The sequence below is a fragment of the Syngnathus scovelli genome, chromosome 16 (genome assembly GCF_024217435.2).
Source record: "Syngnathus scovelli strain Florida chromosome 16, RoL_Ssco_1.2, whole genome shotgun sequence".
Taxonomy (NCBI): domain Eukaryota; kingdom Metazoa; phylum Chordata; class Actinopteri; order Syngnathiformes; family Syngnathidae; genus Syngnathus; species Syngnathus scovelli.
In genome coordinates this window covers 6742552-6769872 of record NC_090862.1, presented here as the reverse complement: position 1 = coordinate 6769872, position 27321 = coordinate 6742552, and the positions used below count along the sequence as shown (strand labels likewise).

Sequence of the window (27321 nt, the reverse complement as noted above, 5' to 3'; positions counted from 1 at the left end):
AGACGTATAATGAACAATTATGCATAAAGTCAATTTCGCTGTTGTGCGGGAAGACTTAATTAAAATTAGTAATGAAAAAAAAGGGGGGTGGCGTACAGCGTGAAGGTTTTCAAGGCCGGACTCCATTGTGAAAAGATTCTTTTTTTTTTGCTGCATTTGTCAATGGTATCAGTCTAAAAAATTTAATAATTATTAATAATAATGATGTCCTGAATCAAATGATCATACACAATTAATGGAAACAAATATTTTAGCATACTATACAACATTCTAATCAAATATTCAACACTGTCTATATAAATATCTCTAAGTTCTCGAGGTGGCTCTCATTAGATGACGGAGGTGTACCCAATGTAACGTCCGCCGCCCGTGCAGGAGCACAAGTGATTGCCGTGCGTGTGACAGCAGCCTAAACTGGATAATTAGGATGAAACAGCCGGGGGAGAGCAGTCGTCGGAAGACATGATATCCCCCCCCAGTCATCCCCCTCTCATTCTTAGCGACACCCCCCATACCCCTCCCCCCTCTTCCTCGCCTCAGGCCCGCCGCCGCGAGGCCCAATCGGCAGCGTGGCACTGACAGATTGACAAATAAGGTTAATAAGTACTTTCCACCTCTCCTAAAGGCTAATCAAATATTAATCCTTGAGGTGTGGTCAGCAGAAAGAGGAAGGGAGGGGAAAAAAAAACAACAAATAATTGGTGGGGGTGAATTGATTGAATTGATTCAAGGAGGGGTGGGGGGGGCAGAGGAAGAGGCGGTAAAGGGAGGAGGGCTGTTTCTTTTTTTCCTGTTCAACTGTAGGAATCCATCCTGCCCGCAAGTGCTGTGGACAAATATTAGGATATATTCATCTGTCTCCATATTCAATCTTCTCTGCTTTGTGGCGCTGAACTATGACCTTCTGGAGCCAGAACCCCCCCAACCCCAGCCCACCTCCACTGCATTCATCTAAAACATCATTTTAACACGAATCAAGAATGTGATCTTTATAAAAGCCTTCTTATCTACACATAAGTAAACAAACATTACTAGTGACAAATTAAAATTTAACACACATCTCTAAGCCCCCCCGTCGTATTTCCTCACCTCCTCCTCACCTCCCCCCACTCACTAATCGGACGCCCCGGGACATGTCGAGGGGGGCCCGGCGGAGCGCACGAGCGGCGCTGCCACACACTCGCCGACTGACTGATAGGGCAAAATTGGATCCAGTGAAAAATGCAAAGACGCTTATCAAGCAACACTTGCAGGCGGCGCTCCCTGCTAGAGCATATGTCAACATCATTTATTAGATGTGGCCGGGGACTAAATTATGTATGATCACCAAAAGAGAGAAGAAGAGGGGAGGGGGGGCGAGTGTTAGGATCATATGCAGCAGGTGGATAGAATAATATTTGAAGAGCATATGAAATGATTAATAAAATATTTGTCATCAATCATTAACTGGAGGGCGAATGTTCTTAGACATTAAACGGCCACTGCAAAATAGGGCCCAGCTAGTTATTTAAGTTTATGATTGCGTTTATACTTTATAGTGGTGTAGCATGTACACTGAAAAAAATGACAGCACGAAGAAAACACGACAAAAAGCGGATCGTACAAAAACCAAAGCGATATTTCTCATAAGAAATAATGCAAATCCAATTATTTTGTTCCATGAACTCAACATACAAACATTTTATAGAGAACTGTTTACTAGAAGAAAAAAAATGTGAATAATATTAATACGTTTTTTTACTTTCAAACATTCTAACTAAGATTGGTTCACTTGTCGACCTCTTCAAAGCATGTTTAGTCTCGATTACGTGTGAGTTGGCCTAACAAACTGTCATGTAAGTGGCTGCGTCAATGTGTACAGATACAAGAAGATCTACATCCAACACTAATAAATAAATAAAAAGCTATAAAAAAAAAAAAAAAAAGTGTGTTGCTATTTGCTCATTCCTGGTCGGGCATGGACTAAGTAGCTTTTAATATTGCCCGATGAGTAATCTCTCTGGCAAAAGACTCTTCAGAGATGCTATGTAATTGACTGCACATCTAACAGTACGGAACAAATCCCACTAGGAGAGGGAAGTTGACAAATTGCATTAAAAAAAACACACACACACACACACACTTACACACACTCAATTGGGTTGAGATTGTCGAGAAAGAAGCTCATGTTGCTGCTTATCCCATTAAACATGAAACACTTTAAGCTCTCAAACTTGCTGACACGTGTGAGGAAGCGCTTAGAAGCCAGCGTACGCTGACAAAAATCAAAGTGGGAGAAGAAGCAGGTCCACGCGTACGATTGTTTCCAACAGCGGGGACACTGCGAACACATTTTGAAAGCGAGAGAGAGAGAAAAAAAAAAGGCGCTCGACCCCGAATGTCAAAGCATCCGAGTTGGTCGTTCAATAGCTGGCCGGATTGGAACATGTTCCGCTTCTTTTCAGCACATGTAAACAGGTTTTGACATGGGTCTGCTTAAATGTGTGTGTGGGGGGGGGGCTGGAAAAAAAAGCTGTCAACACGCAGTATACCTGCTTTAAATCTGTTCCCCATTCCAGGCAATCTGTGGGAACCAGGCTTGTGGTGTCTAATCCTGTTTTCACCCCCCCTACACACACACACTTGCATATAGACCCCCCCACCCACAAACCCTTCTTTCCTCATCTGTATCACACTTTCAATTCCACTCGCCGGCGCCTTTGTGCGATTTTCATTTGATCTCCGCTTTTAAAATTCAGAATCTATTCAAGTTTTTCCGTCGCAGAGAAGCCTGATTTAGTGTCCGCTTTTGGAAGTGTGTGATTTCAACGTGGTTGGGGGTGAAGAGAGGGTTGGATGATTCTCCAGGTTGAAAATGTTAACAAGGGTTTTTTAGCAAGCTGATTTGTGCAGCCTGTTATTGGCTGAGTGTGTGTGCAGCGACTATTTCAGGAGGCCTCACATTAGGCACACTTGCAAAATTGAGCTGTATTTCTGCCTTTACACATTACAGCGGTGGGAGTTGGTCAACAGAGGGCGCTAGGGAGCCAACGATCAGGTGTTTGTCGCCATTCTACTATCCTTAAAGACAAATTAAAAAAACGATTTCAAAACAAAGTACGCATGCAAAAACACAAACAACCTTTTGGTGGCTGCCAAATGTCACAATATATTTCCATATTATTTAAGAAAGTCGGCATGTTCTTTTCTTCTACCCTTCCGTCACGGCGATACTGACGGGACAATATCAATACGCTGCCAAATTAATAACGAAAAGACCCGAGGAGGCGGACGCGTCGCTTCGTAAGAAATTGCGAGGAAAAAAACCAACAACTTTTGGCCGTCTTGAATACATTCCCAACAGCAATTTATGCAAAGACATTTAATATCAAGCGCACACTCTCTCATCTCAAATTCTCACGCATCATATCGCTTCCGCGACCAAATAAAAAGAAGCTACACTCGGCTGTTTTTCAAATGTCAAACAATAATAAACAAGTGGACTTTTTTTTTTCTGCATAAATCCCAGAAAATGTGTGCGGTAAGATCAGGAGAATCACAAGCAATGTGTAAAATAAAAACAACAATGACGCTAGCTAGCTTAGCAAAAAGGCCACAGCGCCGATAACCAACCAGCTGGATTTAGCCGATAGCCCGCGACGGCCTTATGACTTCCTAGAATATTTGCTGACGAGCGGGACTTTGTCGAGATTTAGTAACATGAAAAACAAAAAAATCACATGCAAAAAAGTTACAAGGTGACCCGTGTAATGGATGAAAGGATCAGTGCATCGCTATTTATCATGTGACCCCGAGCACGCCGGCTTCTATTAGTCCTGCAGATGCTACTTAGCGCTGAATAATAACACGGTAGGTTAATAGCAAACACTATGTATCATTACTTTTTGCATCTGCGTCTGTTTAGTGGCTCTAATGGACCGATTGGACGAGTGAATACATAATTGAACGGGAAGCTAAATGTATTTTTCATCTATGCAAAGTGATGGAAAGGATAAAAAAAAGAATACATGAATAAAGATGGACTTTTTCCTGGTTATGTAAAGAAAAGTTTTTAATCATTTTTTTTCTTGATTAGATTTTATTGAAACGATACAAAATGTAAAGTATAATGTCACCTATCCTGTCACTGAGTGTATTTTATTTTATAACAGAGATGGCACGGGCACTTCCCGTGACATTTGGAGGTTAATTTGCAGCGGTTTCATGGTCACTTATCGACGGCGGGCTCCCAAATTAACATTCACCACGCTTCTTATTGACGGAAGTGTTTAATAAGCCATCAGATGCAGCCGGCCTGCAAGTGGGAATCTATGTGGGGAAAGAGCCTAGCAAAGCTTTGCTATAAATATTCTGAAGAAGAAGAAAAAAAAAAGTCCCAAAGTCGACTTGCACTTTTTCCTTGTTAGCTTTTACGTCGTTATGGCGCCACTTTGTCACTTTACTTTTGCGCTTGGCTGACTTATTTTTTTTTTAATTTTACAGCAGGTTCCAGAACAGAGCGCAGCTTGTTCGCAAAGTCACCAGCAGAAGGCAAAGCAAACGAGAAAATTAGCTCAAGCCGGTAAAACACATCGCTTGTCAATTTTCGGGTGACCTCTTTTCTAATTCCCGGCTTCTCGGCTGGCTCGCCTTATCTCGCCCGCTCGCTGTTGTGGCGCACCGTGGATCATTTCCCGCCGCCATCCTCACAGTGAAATATGCTTATGTTCAAAGGAGTTCTAATGTGGAGTGATGGGCGGGTCCACGGCAGCCTCGCAGCCGCTGACACACAGCTGTCGTTGCTGTAAATCTCTCAAATCCACTTGGGAAGGCAAAAAAAAAAAAAAAAAAAAAAAAAAAAAAAAAAAACTTGACTTTTACTGAAGTACTTCACTTGTTAAAGTCGCTGCTATGATTTTAGTCTGTCGGAGTGGACCTTTAACTCACTGTTGACTTGAGGTGACTGATTTTGAAATTCAGATTTTGAAAAAAATTAAAAGCTCCTCTTGCATTTCCTTATCACAATATATATATATTTTATACTATTTTTTTTTAATCTTATGCATCATAAGCACATGTGGTATCGGTAATTGGCATTGGTATCGGTGACTACTCGATCCCACCCAGTAAATCGAAGCTGGTTGACTTTTCAAAACTACTGTGGACGTTCCACATTTTGGATTCGACGCTCATCTTCAGCATTTTTGTAGTTCAACAAAACGTCGACAAATGCAAAGCACCAAAAAAACCCATCCATAAGCAACATTAAAAGCCGTTGTGAAAATTCCTATTTCCTGCGTAATGAATGTTCTATTATTTATACAATAAATTATGGATGAACTCAAGGGGGAGGGGGGCGGGGTACAGCATCTGAGCTCGCAATCAATTCCCGTCTGGATGTTCCGACAACACATTCCGCTAACCGGCGCCATTATTACCTGCGCCCACCGCCATTTGGGTGCAAACGTCGACAAACCGTCGCCGATTAAAAGATGCAGAGTTCACCGATTGGCCGTCATTGAAAAGACAGTTAAGGCCTGCTAAAGCGCCGGAGAGAATGCACATTAAAAGAGCTTTTGGATTAATGCACTTTGGAACTTCACAGGCGGCGGCGTTCACACTGAGCCCAGATAGCCGGGAAACATTATTCATGGTGTTTTTTTTTTTTTTTTTTTCATCCTGACTCCACTTTATTAGCTTATTTGATTCGCCATTCTCCTCACAGTTGATTCAATACATTTGCCTATTTGCATAAAACTGTCCGGTAAGATTATCTTCACTTATTCCATCTATCCTAAGAGTCACCTTGTTCAGGATCTTATATGAATAATGAGATTTTAAATTGGAAGACACTCACACAGAGAATGAGGCATTTACAGTTAATTCATCTCATTGAGTTACATTGCTTAGAGGTATTGGAGGGTTTAGATTTTCATTCAAGCATCATATTTAACAGTGTCTGCCCCCCCCCCCTTCCTCTGCTCCGCTCACCCCCTCCCCTCTCCATCATTCCACTTTAGTGGCATTGAAATTTAAATGGCCCGAGCCTGACAGATCCAATATTGCGACACACTGTTGCTGTTTTTCCTGCGAGCGGGTATATTGTGGCAATCTTTACCACCGCATGAGAGCTCATCACCTCTCTCGTGAGCGCTCCCCAAATATCTAAAGCGGCCTATTTATAGAACGACAAGCAAGAGAATAGCGTACGGCAAAAATGTACCGCAGTTTGACGGCAAGGAGGCGACACGCGCAGACTGAGAAGGACAGGGGTTGTGGGGGGGTGTTAATTGGCTTTTTATGACTCCAATTAAATAACATTATGCACATAGTGGCTTAACGGCTTATAGGTGGCCTCTATTAACAATGTCCCCTTGATTGGTTCTTTGGCTTAAGGTCTCCGGCAACTCGCCAAGCCTGTCACGGAGTGCGGAGACGGAGGCGTGTGATGGGAAGTTAATAATGAAATGGTCCAACATTGGGACATAAAAAAATAAATAAATGCAAAACACTTTGAGGGCAAGTCATAGCATCGGCTTTTCGCAATGAATTCAATTTGATCTATCGATCTGTCTGGAAATTTCTGGTTTTAAACTTTTTTTTGTCTGGTGCTGCTAGTGTTAGCGGTTATTAGCTAGCTAGCGTCAGCGCCTACTTTTTTGCTTCAGTGTAAAAGATAGCATTTGGTGTTTACTGTACATTAATCTATCAAGCTATTGACAATAAAAAAATAAATACTGTATAATAATTTTGCATTTTCATTTTCTAGGGCCTTTGTACTGAGGACTGCTTTCACCACTTTTCAATTGATTTATTTTTCAACATTTCTGCATTTAGATTGCAATCGTAGCTCGAATTTAAAAGGCAAAAAAACTTTTGACATTAAAAGGATCAGGACTGATTCATTCCGTCTGGGGCTTCAAAAAGGAAAAAAAAAAAAAAAAAAGCCGCTGAAAAGCTAAGCGCGGCCATTACGGCTGCCTGTGATATGTTGAAAGGGAACAAGCGAGCGAGAGAAAGAGAGAGAGAGGAAAACAAGCATGTGCCTGTCCTGAAGCGCCACTCCTGAGGTGTTAACTAATCTCTGGTGGCCAGTCCACGCGCTGGCTCCTCTAATTGCTCCCCGTATTTCAGTCTGCCGCGAGAGCAGCCATTGTAGCGAGCGCCCAGTCAGCCCCCAGAGGTCTCACACCTTCATTATCACTCTTTATTGCACAACCTTATACTGGCACTTGGCACCAAACAGCCTGCCCGTTAAAAATAGAGCCTCCTTCCCTCCTCTCCTTTTGCTGGTTTCACTTTTAATTACTAACACCCAGTCAAAGTCCTCAGCAGGCCCCGTGTGCTCCTTCGTCGTTGTCGTCTTTTTTTTTTCTCCCTCCCTCTCTCCCTTTCACTAATTAAAGCCAGGATGGAGTTTATTGAAGGGACCGTGACTCTGTGCTCTCTCTCATCTATTATTAAGAGGGCAGGACAAATCATTTTCAAATTTATATGCTGAAAAACTGTCCAGGGACTGACACAAGGTGGTAAAGGTTGGGGGAAGGTGGTGTGAAATGATGCTGAACATACGAGAAGGTGATTTTCTTTTCTTTTCTTTTTTTAACGCGTCGCTACACAGAATACAAAAACTGTCCCAGCTTTTACAATGAAAATAAGAATTAATAAGCCATTTAGCAACACGCTTCTGTTGCCGTGGTGTCAAAAAATTGCACTGAACCGGGTGACCTTTTACATTTTAGGGCAGGGGTGTCAAACAATTTTTTTTCGCGGGCCGCATTGTAGTCATAGCTTCTTTTGGAAGGCCATTATGACTGTCAACCCAAATAAATATAGGAGCACCTCATATTATATACAGTAAAAGCTCCAAAACAAACTGACAAATAACTCCTTTTCAAATCAGACGAATAAAAACTGGTCAAATATTTTTAAAAAAGATATTAAAAGTGAAGAAAATTTGCAATTCTAGTAATGACACACGAATTTGATGCACAATTTGTCTTCGCGGGCCACATAAAATGATGTGGCGGGCCGTATCTGGCCCCTGGGCCTTGAGTTTGACACGCGTTTTAGAGCATTTAAATTTGGTGGAAATCTAATTGAAAAACAAACAATTAAGATTAAATTATATTTTGTTGAAATTACAGTCAACACTGTACGTTAAAAGATGATCACTCAACTCACGGCTAAGCTAACCCTTTACAATTGCATTGTCCGATACTATATGTCGGACACATGTACATGTAATGAATGGAAACCGACTGAAGGCAACATGGAAGCAGCGACAAATCGATGCTACATGTACATTTGGAGCACGACGGCACAAGTAGCATTAGCACACATAATGGCATTGATTGAACACCCCATCACCACCACCACCACCTGCTTCCACTCCCCTTGTGTGTTCTGTGTAAACATTGAGCCAAAATGGCATAAACAGCACGACGGTAATGTGAAATCACGGCGTTCAGGTCGGATTGATGTTTCTCTCTTTGATCGACTCTCCTTCCCAATTCCAGGTCGTACATTCTTAATTATCTAAACATCCGCGACCCCGACAGCTGCGCAGGTGAGCTAGCAAAAAAAAAAAAAAAATCGTTCAGCTGCACAGCCAGCTGGCCAAATAAACATTCTACAAACAAAGATGGCCACCTTGTAGAATAGCAAGACAGCACAGTTAGCTTAGCATTTAGCGGCAAGGTCATCAAAAAGCATATATGAATGGACTATTTCATGTAATGCACTGCATATTAAATAGCTGAACAGCACTGTGGCACATATGGACAATTAGCAACATGCAATAATTAGAGACAAAAAAATGTTCATCTCTTAACCTTCAATAGGAGGAGTAGGGCTGTGTGTGTGTGTGCGTGTGTGTGTGTGTGAAGTGAATAGGCAAAATAATGAATTTGGTTGGGAGGAAGAAGAAGGGGGGAAAAAGAGGAAGGCGAGTCCCTTAGCCTAACGAGCAGCTCACACGGTCAGGGCAATTAGTCACTGTCATATGAGGGCAAATGTAGAAGCTTTTTGCAAGCTTGTTAAGTAAAAACTTACACGGGGGTCAGTGACACTAAAGAGAAACGCAACAGTGTGGAACCTTGCCACTGGAAAAATAAACCCGAGGTTTGATACGCTCGAAAAAACATCACGTACACCTGCATGAGCTAATGAGAGAGAAGATAATATTGATAATTATGTGAATGAAATCTCTAAAATATTCTTTTTTGCAGGCCTGACTACGGTGCAAAGTTTACACGCAAGTTTCGATCGTCAAAACAGCATCAATTTTTGAGGAAAACAGTACGTTGCCACGACAACAGTGTACAACAAAAAGCTTTGCAAACTTTTCAGGTTTTTACAAAAAAATATTCTTTTACATTTTTAATTTCTATAGAAAATTTCTTTTGGGCAACATTATTGGGCCAATTTGTTCTTTGGGCAATATGTAAAAAATTTACTTGCTGCTTTTTTCTTGAAATTGAAAAAATAAAATGTTTTTTATTTATACCAAGTGCCAATTTATTGTCAAAAAATTATGACTTCATATGAGTAAAATTACAACTCACCACTGTGACTTTTTTTTTTTTTTTTTAAATCTGTTATTACCGAACGAGTAAACAACCGTCCCCTTCCACTGCTGTATTTAGGCTGACTTTGTCTCAATAATGCGACAGTCTCCTGCGCAGCAGTCCGAAGAACAAAAAGTAAATTTCACGGTTGCTCAATGAATTTAATTCCCTCCATTTCTATGCATTATAAATGTACATTTCTTTCAGGGAGGATTCCTCCAATTTGCGCCGAGGCGAGGGTTGCTTCTACTGGTGGCGGCGGCGGCAACGGCGGGCATATATGGGTCAGAGACCCCGGCGCCTTATCAGTAATTCGCCATTGCCTGGTTATTAAGGACAGCTTAGGTGGAGAGGGCTGGAGTAGCAGGAGGGGTTGAGGTGAATTGATTGCCTGTGGACATGTTAAACATGACCCTGTCGGGCCTCCACTCCACTGCTGAAACGCGCCAACCTGTGCGCCTCACTCCAAGTAATCAGCTGAGGCTTTAATAAAATTCAGAAAGCCCCAAGAAGGCACACACACGCGCAGCTCAACCCCCTGAGGGAGTGCGGCAAGTTGAAAATAATCAAAAGCCGCGAGGCAAGAGGCATTTACGCCATGTTTAGCAGAGGGAGCATCGCAGAAATATTCCTAAAATATTTTTGAAGGTGTTGGTCCAGCTGTTGTTCCAAGCACTCACCAAATGTTTTTAGCTCCATGGACTGGCTTGTACTCGTAATCACATCAATCAAAATATCGATATATCGAATGACAACAGTTTACAACTAAAGTAACCAAATCTCATTCACAGGTTCTCGGTTTGATTTGTTTTGCAACATTTCATAACTATACTGTTGTGTAATTCTACAATTGATCACTAGATGGCAGCACACTGTTTGACACTGTGTGTTTGACTAAAGAAGAAGAGTAAATACAGCATTTCAGATCAGCCTAGTTTTTTTTTTTTTTTTTTTGCTGAGGATTATTGAATGCCAATCCCCTTCAATCCTGCTTTTTGCGCCTACAGAAAGCAACGACTGGAGGTTAATATCATGATGTACATGTTTTTTTGGGGGGCTAATTTAAAAAAAAAAAAGGTCCCGCAAATAAGTGCTAGGTTGGGCAGCAAAGCACATTGGAAACTCCTCATTTTGCAGCAGCCGGGTAATTAGGGGCCCCGACCCATCCCACCCTCTGTCGAAAAGGGGGTGTTTCCCTTGATTAAGGCCGACTGGCGGGGGTGAGGCCCTCTTGCGCAAACAGCAGATTGAAGTTCATGACGGCGGGTCTCAGCTGCTGCCGCCGAGCCATGAATTGTGGCCCGCGAGAAGGTGTTGACAGCAGCAGCTGGACATCAAGTGATGAAAAGGGAAAGGCAGACGAGAAGACCCCGATGGGGAGGACATGGGGGTGATGAGTGGGGGGGATCATCTACCGGCTGGCAGCAGAACTGCAGCACGCAATAATATACATAGAGTACATTAATAAAATTGAAATTAAAAATATCCATAAAGTTTTCTTGTCAAATTGCATATTACAATAGCGCACCCTGATTGGCATACTATTCTTCATTCAACTTAATTCTCATAAAATTAAAACTTTTCCCTTACGACAATTCAAATATTTTTTTGACTTTATTTCTAAAAAACTTTGACTTTTGCAGTTTTGGAAAAAGTCTACTCTTATTGTTCCTTTAACCCAATTGTATTTTTACTTTTTACAATTTAACCAAATTTGACTTTCTTCATGCTTCTGATTGGCTACAATCATTTCTGCATGTGTTTTTTATTTATTTTTTTTATACACCGTCGCTGTGGACCCCCAGATTGCAAAATGACCGTTCGGCATAACACAACATGTGCGCCACGTCGAAGCTACATGATGTTTATTGTCGCTGTGTCATCATATTTCAGACGGGATTGAGCGCCGTGTGCAATTTATGGTGACCACTTCACTGGTGAGGACACAGCTAACCTTGTTTAGCATTCAAATGATGAGGAATGACATGGGACAGGCTTTTTACACTGCCTCCCTGACCCCCTTCACACACACACACACCCATTGTCCCCTCAGCTGCACAATGGAGACTGATGTTATTGGAAATGAGAGGTGTGTGTGAGTGTACGCGTATGTGTGTGTGTTTGATGAATAGAGATGGTGCCCTAAGGTGAGGACAGACTATATTGGTGTGATTCTACTATTCACTATTAATGAACTGCCTAAAGGTGCAAATTAGCTTTTAATGGGTGTTACTTTACTAGCCGTGCTTCAACCACACACAAAGACAACCCACTTTTTTTTCTTTTTTTTTTTTTGGGAGGGGGTGGGGTTGTGGAGGTTGGGTGGGCGAAGCAATTACAATGTGTATTGTCTGCAGTTATGGTGACATAAAACACAAATATTAGCAATCGGATTATTCTGGGGGGGAATGGAGGTGGTCGGTGGTGTCGCTTTCTCTGGACTGAAGTGAACTACTGCTTAGTATGCTAGCCGCACATATTTGTCAAAATATGGAGTTAGGCACTGTAAAAAAAAAAGGCATTTTTATTTTTTTGTTGTTTTAAAAAGGCAATAAAAACAAAACAAATAAGGAATTAAAAAGATATATAAAAGTGGCTATGGCTTTGCTTTAGCACGCGTGTCTTGACACAATAATGGAGCAGAAAATGTAGTAAAAGAGATGAATAATAATTTTAAAAAGGTTAGCCAAACACGGGAAAATTGGGAGAATGTATTTGTTGCTGCGCCGTGTGGTAAAGTCGCAGTTGTTTGAAGGGAGCTAACGACATCTATGCTAATTTTCAATTGCCCGCGTTTGTAGCCGATGTTTCACTTTACATGTTAGCATTAAGTTTGCAAACTTGGCACTTAAATTTCCTTCTCATGTGCGAGGCCAGCTAGCATCTATTTTTCATGCTTTAACAGCACCGCGCCCGAGCGCACGCCGCAAAATCAATTGGCTTATTGATTGCAGACTAATTAGGCAAAGATAAATGGTTGAACTAAATAAATACAGCCGACAGTAACGAGCCGATAGAGAGCGGGACATCCTAATTGACTTCTGCATGATACCGGGGCCACGTTTCTATTGGAGGTCGCCTTGGGTTCAGCCGGCCATCCGTCAACATTTTATTTATTTTGTAATTTCCCCAACATGTCACAGAATGAGTGTGCGTGTGCGCGTGCACGCGTGTGTGTGCGCGATCAAAAGCTAATTAGTGTGAGTTGACACAGGGGCTGGCCCATGGGTCAAAGATCAGGACTGATGATACAGCAGGAGGTTGCTCATTAAAATGGATCACATTTTGCTCTTTAATCAGTTTTTTTTTTTTTTTTTTAATGTAAAATCAAGGAGGGAGTTGACAAGCAGAGGCGCCCTCTAGAGGCCTGACTGCATGTCATGTATTTTTATAGGCTCATCCCTGCCTAAATCACACAAAAAATTAATTGGCTAGCTGAAATCCAGAGAGCGCCCTCTACAGGCCCGACACTGACGAGCTTCATTCGTCATGTAACTTTTCCCTGTGGAAGGCTTTAAAAAAAAAAAAAAAAAAAAATGCAAAGAAGTAAATTAATATGCTCTCCCCTCCCATTTGGCGTCCCTCACACTCAGTAGTTCATTGCCTGCACCAAGTGCCCTTGTTGACTCAATTGGATTAGCGCTAATATGTAAACACAGGAGGTAATCCTCTAATGAGAGCAACTAAATAAGTTAAAATAGCCTAACTGTCAGCAGGTGTCTGCCAGATGATCCGTAGGCACCCAAAAAGCGGCATTAGGCCGGCAAGGATGTCGGGCGCTGTTGTGACCCGCCAGGTGACAGCGTAATTACTCGCTTGTAACTTAGCGGGATAATAGCAAGAGCGCCTCCGGGGGATAAGACAAAGACCTGTTAATTATTAACGCTCGCATCAGGCCCACACCAGAGAGTTGCAATTATTAACATTGCCGTTCTTGTTTGTGCTTAAACGCCAGCGCCGCCGTTAATATGCTCATTAGACAAAATGAGTGATTTTATTACTCTTGATTTGGTTTGGGCTTTGTCCAACGATATCAGTGAGGGAAAACAAACGAGTTACGTGCCGGGTTTGACGATTTGACAGAAAAGAAAACACGGCAGAAAATCTTTGGATATGAAGGGTTGAATCAGGAAAAGAAGAATGTACATGCTAGCAAATGAAAATTTAAATGTTTTTTTTTGAATTTACAAGAATAAATAAAGAAAGAAAAATTTAACAAAAAAAATCAAGTCTGTTTACGATGTTGCTATAACATCCAATTTTAAAAACATTCCAATTTTTCATCTAAATTCAGAAAAACACTGGCCTGAGTAAATCACAATCAAGAACTGGATTAAATTTAAGTCTCTCCTCCCTTGCACCTTTTCTACACAATCACTGACAATTTCAAGATAAAACACGACGGAGCTGCAAATGCGCTCTAATTGCACGCCGCTGCTTTAATGCTTTAATGAAACGTCTCTGAATCGATAGCAGACAATATTACAGCTGACAATGGAACCGTTAGCGGCCACAAAAGTCATTCAGCGTCGCAACAATTACGTCCTACTCGTACGCGTTTATTGTCTCAAACAGACTTTTTAAACTGATAATGCCGATTTAGACGTCGCCAGATAATCTCGCTGGACTTGTTTGTTCATCTCCAAGCAGTCAAAAGGGAATTAAATATCACGGGCGGCGAGACGGCCACTCACGAGTTGTGATTAAAGTTTTATCTGGCGTTAAATCCCTCATTTCTCCTTATTTCCTTTGGAAGCGCTGCTCAGAGGCTTTTACGTCTAATTTGGCGTTTGACGAACAAAAAAAAAAAAACAAAAAAAAACAACAAACAGGCAATTAGACGGCGTCTATTGTGGCACCGCCATATGCAGCCTTTGGAGGAGGCTTTTTCTCGCTCTTCCTCCTCCCTAATGGGCCCCGCGGGGACAAAGGGGTTAATTGATGCAGATGTTGATGGCTTTTACACATGACGCAGGGAGCGTCTCCCCAGTGGCTCCTATTAGAGGCACTTTTAATGAAGTGCTAAACACCAGGCTTTCCCTGTACCGCGCTCCATCCTCGGGAAAACTTAGCAAGGGAAGCGCTTTGCAGGAAAAACACCCACACGTACACACAAGGAACCCCCCCACCCTTTAAGCGAACACCCACCCAGCCTCCAATCAATGCTCCTCTCTCATCTCATGGAAGACAGCGTGAGAGGAAGTCAATCAGGGAGGTGTTAACGTTGCTATAGTGTAGAATGTTGCCATAGAGCGGGGAAAACAGAAAACAGTACAATCATGTTTTGGGGCCTTAAAATCCCTCTCTACATTATTATCATTCTTTTATTATCCACAATTTATTTGGCATGAATATATTTGATAATGTTATGTGTGTATTTATATTTACAGTAAACGACTGCACTTTTGGACTCAAACATATTATGTATATTGAATCAAATTTGATCCCACTTTAGCTTACCGAATTAAATTAAATAACAAATTATTAAAATAAATTAAAATAATTTAAAATGTATATTTTTTTTATTGTATTGTGCTCCATATAATGAGATATGTATTGAAATGTCTTATTGGAAGGATGTACACCCCTGATAGCTACCTAGCTAGCTAGTTAGCTATCTAGCAAGCTATCTAGTTATCGAGCTTGATGTATGTAGTCTATGGAATGAATTAAACAAGCATCAAGGTACCAGTGTACCCATGTAAGATTGTAATAGGTCCATGATTGTTTTAACTGAATTATTAGTGTACAAATCTTATGTTTTATTCGATTTAATTGCTGGTTTTAGCATGCTGAATTAAGAATGAATGCATCACTTGAAATTATGATGGCAATAGCATTGTGGCAGTTCAATCTCTTCATCCCTGTTCCAAAAATGAACCAATTCAATAAAAAATAAACATCGACAAATAAACTATTTGTTTACACACTTAAAATGCCCCTATTCAATATAATGGGCCATTGAGAGTCTGCCATTTTCATGAGACAGTAATTGTGCTACAAACTGTGCAAATAGACAAAATTAGGGAAAAATACATCTGGACTCATTTTTCCCACCACTAATTTTACACATGGGATATAAAAAAAAAGTCCCCAAAACAAATAAAATAGCAAGCGGCTAAAAGTAGTCATTGGCGTTGGGCCCGAGTGATGCTAATGCTAATGGCGCTTCTCACGCAGCGTTAGCGGCCCACTAAATTGTGCTCATTAAAATGACAAACTTAAACACACGCATTCACACGCGCACACACAGTCAGTTAGGCGTGGTCTTCAGCTGCGTACGGCATCTGGCCCCAACACCCCACCAACCCGCCCTCATCGCCCGGCTCCCCCGAGGCCATCACGTGAACGCACCGATGCCAATGCGCCCAATCACGTTTGAAAACAATCAGCATCCCTTTCATATCCAATTTAGCCACCTGCCACAGCTTCCCATTAGTGTCGGCCATGATGTACTCTTAAAGCTTTACATACGTACATTGATGTACATAAATATATAATGCAAAGAGTGCGAGTGTCTCCTCGCTGCTCCTCCTTCGTCGTGATCCATCACCAGACGGCAATTTCAAAGCGACGTCTTAATGGCGGTGTCGGCGTATTAATTAGAAGTGTTAATGAGCTAAAAAAGCAGCCCAAATTAAATTAATGCAGACGAGTGAGAGATGGAGGGAGTGAAATTAGCTCCAATTTCTGTAAATGACTCTGAAGTGCGCGCAACATATCAGGCGCCCGCGTACGCTCCCATCCCCCCTAAGCTAATCAAGAGCTACATTGCAATTAGCTGCTTAATTAAGGCAACACTCGGGCCTCGCGCAATCCACCACAATTAAGTAATGGCTGTTACAGCATGAAGGCGGGCCTGTAGTTTTTCTTCCCTCGCAACATATTCGAGCGCTTTAATGGCCTGCGGGCGGGGGGATTTGCGGGGCAGCCCCGAGATGTTGCCAAGATGGAGAGCCTTCTATCTCACGCTTCGCTGGGGATCTTTTGCTCCAGCTGGAAGCTGCTCACGACAGCCATTGAGAAGATGGGGGGGTCGAGACGTGGCAATTGGCGCCAACCGGTGGCGGTCTAATGACTGGTTTGGTCGCTGTGACTCAAAGGCTTCCAGCGGGAGCGGCACAGTATTGCCGCACATATTTTGGGTAGCGGACATGTTGGCTGTGGCGAGGCCCTGACTGCGGGTTCTGTTGTCCCGCAGGGCCTGCTTGTGAGTAAACACTGACACAGTCAGAGCAAAGGTCTCGTCTACTCAATGTCTCCATCCATTTTCTACAGCGCTTGTCCTCATTAGGGTCAAAGGTTAGCTGGATTAAAAATCAAGACATTATGTCTAGTGAAGTCTACTTTAAAACAGATTCCTTTTTCCACTCAAATAACCGGACTACAGTTACTCTTCAAATATCCCACAATGTTACTACACAAAGTATATACCTCAAACAAAAAATTTACTCAGTTAAGTAACTTGTTTTTTTTAAGTAATTTCGATTTGTGTCTATAATATCAAAAGTCTATTTTGCACAATATGTCCGACTGAGTCCTCCTCTCCGCGCTGCCTTTTTATGACACGGCGAGGGTAAATATTCAATATGCTTTGACTGTCTGGGAGTTGTACAAATCAATTTGCTGGGGCACGACATCCACTGCGGAATATGCAAAGCGCAGATAAGTAACAGCTTGTCACCCAGCCGCCGTTGCGCCTCTTTCAAAAATAAAACCGCCACCTGGCCGCCACATGAAATTATCTCGTTGAAATCCTCTCAAAGGTTAGAGCAGTTATCTGTCAGTTAGCGTGCGGCCAACATGCTTTTGCCGTCATTCTCGCCTTCTTGTTTTGTGTTTTATGGCCTTTGCCACTTTAGGATTTGCTGCCGGGCAAGATTTTATAATTAGAGGGCAGTTGAGTTGGTTAGCAGGTAATTTACCTGCAGGCGGCACAAGTCTAATTATTGCTTTTGAAAAGCTCATTTGGCTTCAAACATTTCAGGTCTTTTCTCCTCTCTTGCCTTGTCGCCAAAGTCGGTCGGCAAAGGTAACAATGTCCCGGAGCTCTGCGGATTCCCCTTCCGTATCACGTTCGCCTTATTACACGTGTCGAGAGTACGCTGTGACACCTTTGAGCGCATACTGTTAGAGAACGCCAAACAAAAATGTGTTTTCAGTTAGAAAATTTGATCAGCAGGGAACACCACAAAAATAAAAAATAAATCCTCAGTTTATTATAGTTGTTATCTCGCCTTCTCCCTATACGACTTTATTCAAGCTACTCATTGGTTAGTTTTTTTTGTCATCATTTAAAATTATATTTCTATATTTCTGTTATATTTCTCTTTACAACAACTACGATTTCCCCAAATTACAAATTTTGCAAATCCAAAATTTCATTTTCATTCTTCATTCCACCACTTTCAACATGACTTCATATATTTTCATGGAAAGAGCAGCGCCCCCCTGTGGTAAGGCACTGCCTTTTTTAAGCCAATCAGGTCTGCCAAATGAAAAGTATGTGTATGTAGTAGTATGTGAGTGACGGCAAACAGGATTGCACGACCGTCTCAGTGGATTGTGTGTGCTTGCTTACCTGATGAGAAGATGCGATGGAAAAAAAAAGAAGTGCTGGCTTGACTCCGCCTCCGAGAGATATTGTTAATCACAACTCGCCATGCGCTAAGGGTCTACAACCCGCGGCTCTTGTCATGCATGCGGCTCTTTCATCCATCCGCTGTGCCTCTGTGTGACACAAAATAGCATTTAGAGATAATTTGCATTTTAGTGTGCTCTTGTAACATCTAAACTTGTTTTTCAATTACTGAAAAAATATGAGTCACAAGTGCTGATGTGCGACACCTATTATTAAGTGTAATTAGTGCACTGTAGTATTTGTGTTGGATGCGTGCTTGAATGGTTGGCCAAAAGTACAAAAGGGGCTGCGGCTCTCCTTACCCACGTGTGATGGCATCAAACAGATCACATTCACATTCATCACTGTAACGCTAATTAAAACGTAAACGCGAGCATTGTTTTTTCCCGGCAACATGGGGAGATTCCGCGGCGTCAGTCGCGCACCTCCCGACCGGGCTGTAATGTAATATTTCATTTCAAAGCACCTGAGAGACAGTCATGTGATCATTTATTAAGCCGCACTAATTGAGAATCCCATCAAAATATGTAATTAAACACTTAAGCGTAATTACCCAGCGCAGTAGGAATCCAGTGAATTAATTAAGGAGGGAAAAAAAATACATCAATTTATTTGAATCCATTTGTCCCCTTTCCACTTGTAATAATTAACATTTTAATTGCCTTAATCTGAGCGAAACAAAGTCACACTTTATTTGACAGCAAACCAAGAAATCCACACTCATTAGGATGTGTTGCGGGCAAAATAACATAACAGCTACTTTTGGTGTGTGTATACATTTCTGTTTGTGTGTAATGTTTTGCACATTTACACTGTGGTGAGTTGTATCGCCATGGAAACACAATTGAGTTGTTTTTTTTTCATAAAAAGGAAAAGGTTGGGCTCGGACTAATCTCTAGGACGTGAATGCCAGAGAAAGAACACAATGTGGTCTGATGTGAAACAAACACCGGTGTGTGTGTGCATGTGTGTACACGTGTATATGTGTGTGTTATCAGCAGCCTGCCTGGGTTTGATGTATACCTGGAGAGCAACTTAATATCCTCAGGCCACTACGACATGTCAAGACCACGCGAATGACACACACACGCACACGGAAAACAGGAATATCTGTGGCCCCGCCGGAGCCATTTACCTTTCACTGAGTAGGTTCAAGATATTAATTAAGATAAATCTAGCGCAATTCTCACATTCTACCATCTGCTTATTTATCAGAATTATGTTAATCGTTTCTGTAGGGGCCCTGAGAATTATTGCCCAGTGCGTAATTCCCTTTTAACGTCAGTGCGCCGTCTCGCTTTTGCGTGACACCACCGAGTATAAAAACATGTGACTACTTTTTTTTTTTTTTAATTAATGTAGGGTCAACAAAGTTTGCCGCCAGTTTCCCCATCCTTGTTCTATAAGGTCACAGACTCGAGGGGGTCAAGAGAGGACATGATGCAGAGATGTGGCTCGCAGAGTTGTTCACTTAGGAAGTAAAAACGGCAAAAGCAGGACAGATCGGACTCCCGCTCAAGCCGGGGAGGACTAATGAGGGTGAGGACGGGGCGATGTGATGCGGCGTGATTAAATTTAGATCTGGAGGGAGATCTTGACCCGCGCTGGCCCGCGTCTAAGTGACATTTGCTCAAGAGAAACACACTGCAGCTGAGGCTTATTAACCTTTTATAGATCCCGGCACTGCCGCCCCACTTAATTGGCCACTGGATTATTCAATAGACTAAAATCACAGTGATTTCGTCCAACAAGGCGGAGGAGCGGTCCGGTCTCTGACAAGGTCCCGCCGTTAAATAGAAATCATCTCGGAAGACCTTTTGACTGGTAGCGAGGACAATACAAAACCAACAAAATGATTCAGTTAAACAAAAAAAAGTTTTTTTTCCCAACTCTGGGCAAATGTTTTACGAGTCTCATTAAAATTTTCACAATTATTATAGCAAGAAGAAAATATCGCCAGTACAACTATGAATAATATAATTGGTCAAGAAAATTGTACATTTCTACAGAGGAGCTACTGACACCTACTGGAGTGGATGTGGAATTACACTTCTAGGGACAAAAAAAATATTCCCTAATTGTAAGAAACACATGAGGACGAAGTTCCTCAGTAATATTAGATTGGGAATTCAACCGATAATACATTTTCCTACAAGACTGATGCTTAAAAATAAAAACATGTACTTGAGGGATGAGGGACACAATACGGCGTGTCCCCTGCGACAAGCGGGACGTTATTAGATGGTGGATTATTCAATCTCCAGTTTCTAATGGTGATAAATGTCACGTGCGGGAAAGGCTGAGCCAAGTAATCCTAAAGTGCAAGGAAAAAGGATCTTGACGTAACTTGAAAAGCGATATGAAATCTCAATGCCGAGATCATCATCGGGCTCGGCGAGCGTTGGCGCAAATATGAATCGGGGCCCACTTTGACCGCCTGGCCCCAGTCGGCGCAGATGACCGACAAGGAGAGGGAACATGGCTTGTCAAGTGTCTGGTGGCGAGCAAAAGGAGGGAAAGGGAAAGCGAGGATCAACATATTCCAAATGAGCAGACATAATCCCAGTGAATGTGAAGTTAAGCCATTTGATAATTAGCAGATTTCCTAATGTATGCCGCTCTGTAATGACCTTCGCAAATGAGAATGCTTGTTTGAATTCCGGCCGTCGCTCACATGCTTTTTATCCCTGCCACATCGGGTTGATGATTCGCGTAAGCTTAATGAACGCCTTGAATGGGAAGCGACGGGAGAGGGGATGAGCGAGATTGCAAATGCATTTGCACACCTTGCATATCATCAGCGTGCCTGTAAAGTGGCATCAGCCACCCCCCCTCCACCCGCTAACAATGCATTCGAAGCCTTTCCCTTCAGTGAGCTGCACTTCGTCCGCCTCGCCTCGCTCTCGTTAAAGCGCTATTAGCATATTGTGGCACACCTTCGTCACGTTTCAGCGCGGAAAACGTATTATCGTTCAGTCGGGCCAATGGCAATGAGGTAGCGGTCGATGGCATCTGTCGACAAAACGACTCAACTGCCTTCGACTCAGCTCACATGCAACTGGTTTGCCACTTCGAAGTTGTAACGTGATGACTTTGTTCACATTTATGCTTTTTGTTGTTTAGGTAATATTGAATAGATTGCAATTAAATAAAAATTTGATTAAAACAAATAAAGGTTCAAAAGCAAATATAACATTTTCATACATTTTATTTAAGATGACATTTTTTGTAATAAGATTCCTTTAACTGTATATTTATTTATTAGAATAATAATAATAAAAATAATTTGTTTATCTTTTTATCTGAAACACAATGAAAAGGATTTGGATTTGAAATCTGTAACTACAGGAGGGAAAAAATAAAAAAATTAATGTGACAATTCATTGTTTTTATAAAAAACTAATATTCCTAAATTTTGTGACATTTATGCACAACTTGCATATTAGCATACATCAGACACACAACAACACATCACATAATCTGAACAACAGAGCAAATCAACAGTCACCAATCAGCGCAAGAAACCGACGGCTGCGACGGGGAGCATTTAGCGAAGCGGCGCTGACGGCGAGGAAAACACGCGTCGCTTACGCGTGTCGGCTTTCACGCCCGCTCATAATCTGTCTGGGATTTCATGTGTGTTAACACAGCTCCCGACGCCGAGTGCAGAACACTTGAGCGGCGCTACATAAATGTCTCCGTGTAGCAAGTTGACAATAAACAAGCTATTCACTGGCGGGGATTTGCATGGCAAATGGGCGCATTAGCCGCGCGGATGGGAAAAAGATGGCTTCAGAAGAGACGCGGCGCTTTGTCGGGGCGGCAGACGAAACTCTCTGCGGATTAGCGGCGGCCCTGACCGCGGAGCCGGAATAAGCTAATTGCTTAATTAGCTGACCCAATTCCGTAAGCTTCTTTGGGCATATTAACAACAGCTAGGCCGCAAATACTTCACAGAGGCTTCGTGTTTGTTTTTATGGAATTACAGTAATGAGGATCAAAAACAAGTCAGCGCTGACGACGAGGTGCGCTCGTATTTATTGCGTTCACCCCCCCCCCCGTCAATGGCGATTTACACGGGAAAAGGAAGCTAGCTTGTTTGCTAGCTTGTTTGTCAAAACAATTACGCCGCTGCGGCAAGTGTCGCCGTCCGCCTTTTTAGGCATGGTTTTTGAGCAATGAGGAAATAACGAGGGGGGGAAGTATTCGCATTAGACGGCTTGATGAGTGAAATTGATGAATGTACATTTTTTTGGGGTGGCCTACACACACTTTACATACGTGATATCAGCTGAGCACACGGGAGGCAAAAGAGCGCTATTTGCGTGAGAGGAACTCATCTATATGCTAATTCATCGGCTTCATTTCGACCATACAGGACTGTTTACCTATTAGCTGGCTTGCATGTAAAGGGAATTGGAACATTACAAGAAAAAGGAAAAAAGAAAAAGCTGAAGAATTGTCAGCATTAGCATTAGCTTATGTTCTTGCTCTTTGTCTAAACTGGAAACGCAAATCTATTTTTGTCTTTTCATTCATGGGTATGGAACCAAGGTTATTCAAATGAGTGAAATAAAGTAAACCTGAAAAATAATTTTCCTAAACTAGCTCAAATAATACAAAACAAAAAAAAAACATTAACAAACAAGCCAAGGAAACCTGCTATGAAAACCCAAAAACTATTACAACCTGAGTGAAGAGCTTTGGTTGACAAGTGTCGGGACAAAAGTACTTAAGGTCTCGAGGCACGGTATCAGTTAACACTAATAATGGTATCGGACTGACAAAAAGCGGTATCGAACATGCTGTTAAATAAACAAAATAATTTCCTCATTCCCAGAGCTAACATATGCGATGCAATTATTTCCACTCATTGTCAGAGTTGTCTCGCTGACCCTGACCCTCCACCACTGTGGAGAAAGTTGATTTGGCTTTCCCAAAATCTTTGCAAGGACTTCCACAGTGAGCTGCTTTACATCAGACGCCGTTTCGTTAAAGTCGCAGCATCATATTCTTTTTTTGCTTATTAGCCTCGACGTGAGCACAATTGGGAACACGTCCGAGCACAAAAACGGGATTAAAGGCGTCACGGAAACACTCCAGCAGCCTTATGAGGACTTACTTGACAAGCTCAACTTACAATGTAAATGTCATTCCTCATGAGCCGCCCTAAAAGAGATGCAATCAACCCGTCCGCGTTGAGACGTCTGTTGTGTTTAAGAGGATGACGACCCCCCCCTCCTCTTCCTCCACTACCCCCCACCAGCCAAGACCCCCGTTTGCCTTTCTTATTGTCTGTGGCGAACACAGCAGAATTGCCACTTAGAGCCGCTAAGAGCCGGACGTTTCATCTCCAAGCTTCCTCTGGTCTGTTCGCTACTCATCCCATTTCCACTTCCTCCAAAAGTGCCACCACTTCATTAACCTTGCCGTCCGTGAGATAAAGAGGCAGTGCATCAAAGCGCGCGCACACACATCGAACACAAATGCTGCTTGTCGCACACACAGGCCCGTTGAACGTACGCCAAGGAGCCTTTGTGGAACAAACTGTGATCCATGTGCAGGGACTGGTGTAAAACTACAATAGAGGCTGAAAGGAATAATTGTTTTGGTTTTGAGGGGGCTCAAGGGCGCGCCCTATGGACATCGGGAAACGGTGACAACCACCATTGAATAGAACAAATAGGAATAAATATCGTAACCGTCTTTGCCAATAGAAAATCATCAGTATAGATTTAAGTCGCATTAGGATCGAGTGTGGTATTGTCTTTAGACGATCTGGATTTTTTGTAAGACTATGCTGATTCTGATATTAAGTAGAGGTATATTCCGAGAACCGAGTTATCAGCCGATTAATTAAAACAATATATATATGTATAATGAAGAATTTTTTTTTTTAAATGTCCTGGCTGATCCACTACAATCGGTTCAGAAAGTTCTTGGTTTCCATGGCAACAAGAGACAAGCTATACTACTACTTATTAGAAGCAGGCGTATCAATCCAAGTGATTCCGGAGCTGTTATTTGGAGCTAAAATTACCGCATATTGTCGCTTTAAGGAAGATTGATCGGGAGGTGATGCAAGTAATTGGTGCTGTCACGAGTGTCAACCGCACACACACTGGCTCGAAAGCAAACCTCAGCTCGATGAGTAACGACTTCCATTTAAAATAAAAATAACAAATAAAAACATGAAAGTGGCTGAGAGCAAATGTATTAACTGAGTCACAACATTGTTTTACTTGCACCACATACAAATCTCTGTGCTGTATTTAATCCCTCTACCCACAGTTTCGGCGAAATGGAGGATATAAATTATTTTCCTTTGGTGGAAACGGCAAATCCCCATCTGGATTCTGTTAAAAGGCTTAAAATGTCACTAAATGCCAAGGCTGAGACTCCCGCTCACGCGCTCGGCTCTTTAAGACAAGATGTTCAAGCGTTCAAAGTTACCTGAAACCGAGGAGGTTAATATTCTTATCGCCGGGGCTTGTGTGAAAGTGGATATTGAAAAATAGCCAGGTAACCCCGCGCATTAGCAGCTATCACGCGGATTAGCCTCGTAAATACAAATTACGCATTTAATTGTTTATTGTCGGGAGTATTTGGTTAACGGGATATGGCGCGTGAATGAGAATGAGTGGGATGAAAGTGGGAGAAGCTTGTGACAAAACTACATTAAAAATTGCGCAATGATACAAAAACCCCTCCAAATTCCCGAGTGCCTTATTTTTTGCTATCATTAAAGAATTTTTTCTCGAGACTAACAAATTTATCTCCCAAAGGTCTACATAATAAAAAGACTCTCCGATTGGAGAGGGCACTCAATATGACATTAAGTTAGTCTCCGATTTCCCTCTTTCAAATTTACAATATCAAACAATGGCTCAGTTTGCAAACATCACGTCACGAAAATTAGAAAACAGGTGAGTTTTACTTGAGTCGTTCGTTACCTGAGCTCTGAACACTGTTGGCATCTTTAGTCAACAGCAAGTGACAAAATGGCCGCCTCCTGAGGATGGATAAAAACAGGCAGATTTTACTGCTTAATTCATATTCCACAAATACAATATTCATCACTACACCATGTTCAGACAACATATTGTAAAGAAACTTTTCAACTTGACATTAACTCCATCGATTGTCATAGAAGACATTTTGAAAGCTCACTCGAAATGCTCCACAATGGCTAACAGTACGGAGAGTTCCGCTTTAGCTAGCAGTGAATGAGTTAACACAAGATGTACAGTGGCCCTAAAGGGTAAAAAGGACTTTAAATCGGACAAGTGGAATAATCTGAGCTCGCCACACTAGGCCGCTGCTGAATGTTGCGGCCCAGTGAGTGCATTAGCGTAGCATATTAGCATAGACGGGCCCTGAAATAGAGGACAAAGGGCCACGGGGTGAAAAAGAGGTCTTCACACCACATCCCCGTGAAAAGGCTGAATCACGGGTGGAACGCGACCAGCGAGGACGCTATCTTTTGGGGCCCGGCCTCGCGAGCACGTATTATGTTGCAAGGGAATTTCACTGATCCCGACACACGGCGGGAGAGGATAAAAAATGAGTGGCTCAGACCACTAGTGTTGCTCGTGTGAATCTGCGGCATTGAGTCGAAAGTTGCGACACCGTTCAGCCGAAAAAAAAAAGAAAAATCTGTCAGAATCCTGCGCACCCACTGATAACATGCTTGGATTACGGTTGGTTAAGGCAAGTGAAAATTATTCATTTGAGATGGATGAAAGCTGCACTTGTCAAGTCTACCAGTCATGCACTACAGATATTTCATTTCCCCACTCGCCCGCCATGCATAATTTCTCGTCAATGCAAATTTTGTACGCGCCCTGCTTTCAGCGCTAGTGCCGCGTGGCACGGAAAATGGATCTTTGCCAGTCAAAAGGTAACAAAACAATGCAATTTTTTTGTTTGCAGCAGGTGTGAGAATCTCATTTCAAGTGACAGAATGTAAACAAACAAGCTTTTAAAGCATGCGAGGACGCGAGTTAAGAAAAAAAAAAAAAAAAGATCCAAGTGACAAGCCGATCTGTGGAGGCTCAGATCTGAGGCTTTAAGCTTGCTATTCAAATATTATGACGGCGCTGATGAGAAGCCTCATCTAGGGCGCGGATGGGCCCGATGAATTAGAGGCGCCCTTCTCGTTTACTCATCAGAGCTAATGAGCCTGATCAAATTACCTGGAGCGTCGTAATTAAAGGCCAGTGGCAGCCATTTGCCGGGGGGGCGGGGCTAAAGATGATGCAACTGGGCTTGTGTGCGCCCTGGGTTACAAGATTAGGTACTGTCTCGGGAAGGGTTTTTTTTTTTTTTTTTTTTTACAGAAAGATGAATGTAGTCATTCAAACATAAAACTATGTGTACTTATGGTTCCTAATATTTTGATTATCACTCGTTTAGCTACATGCAGAGTTAAATTTTTTGATACTGGGATTAATTACGTTCAGTACATTAAAACAGAGATGACTATTTTGTTGCAGGTGAAATCAAAGGCCATATTCACACGTTTATTAAAACTTACATGTTTATTAGTTAAAAATAAAATATTTTGAGTTCACTAAAAATCAAGATTTGCATTTTTAGAGCATCAATATGATATATATTTTTGCAAAGATAAATATTGCGGACAAATGCAAAATAAGAATAATAAAAGCATTGGCTTCTTGCAGTCTTACCATTTTTCGTTCATCATTCACACACAAAAAATAAAATCACACAGACAGAAAATTTGACCTATTTGAGGCCTTTTTTTATTATTTTTAAATCCCGCACTTTACATTCTATTACTTATGTTAGTAAGCTATTACTTAATATTTATACTTTTTTTAAGATCTTGAACTCTGGGTTTTCTTTATATAAAGCTGCCTTGCCTCAAACTGAAAATCAGAACCATTTTGGGCTAAACTAATTTACGGTGGAATATTTCGACAACTTGATCAAGTCAAGCAATATATGAGGAACTCCTTTCTACACCAACCACATGAATGTTCAATTAATTAACTCTATGCATGTGAAGGTATCATTTTTTGGATACAATATGCGTGGGTGTACCTATTGTTACGTTCCGGTGAGTGTACTATTTCTATGTCAAAGTTCCCCAAACAAGATTACAAATTC

At 41.9% G+C, this 27321-nt stretch overlaps 1 protein-coding gene across 2 annotated transcripts in view; it reads right to left on the bottom strand.

The window, feature by feature from the left end:
• Window positions 1-18275, bottom strand: part of galr2b (galanin receptor 2b) — a 64585-nt gene extending 46310 nt beyond the window's left edge. For both annotated transcript variants that reach the window (XM_068653455.1, XM_068653454.1), the window contains exon 1: window positions 18130-18275. The gene's annotated coding sequence lies outside the window, so the exon portion shown is untranslated. The remainder of the gene's footprint in view (window positions 1-18129) is intronic.
• Between the last annotated feature and the right edge of the window lie 9046 nt (window positions 18276-27321).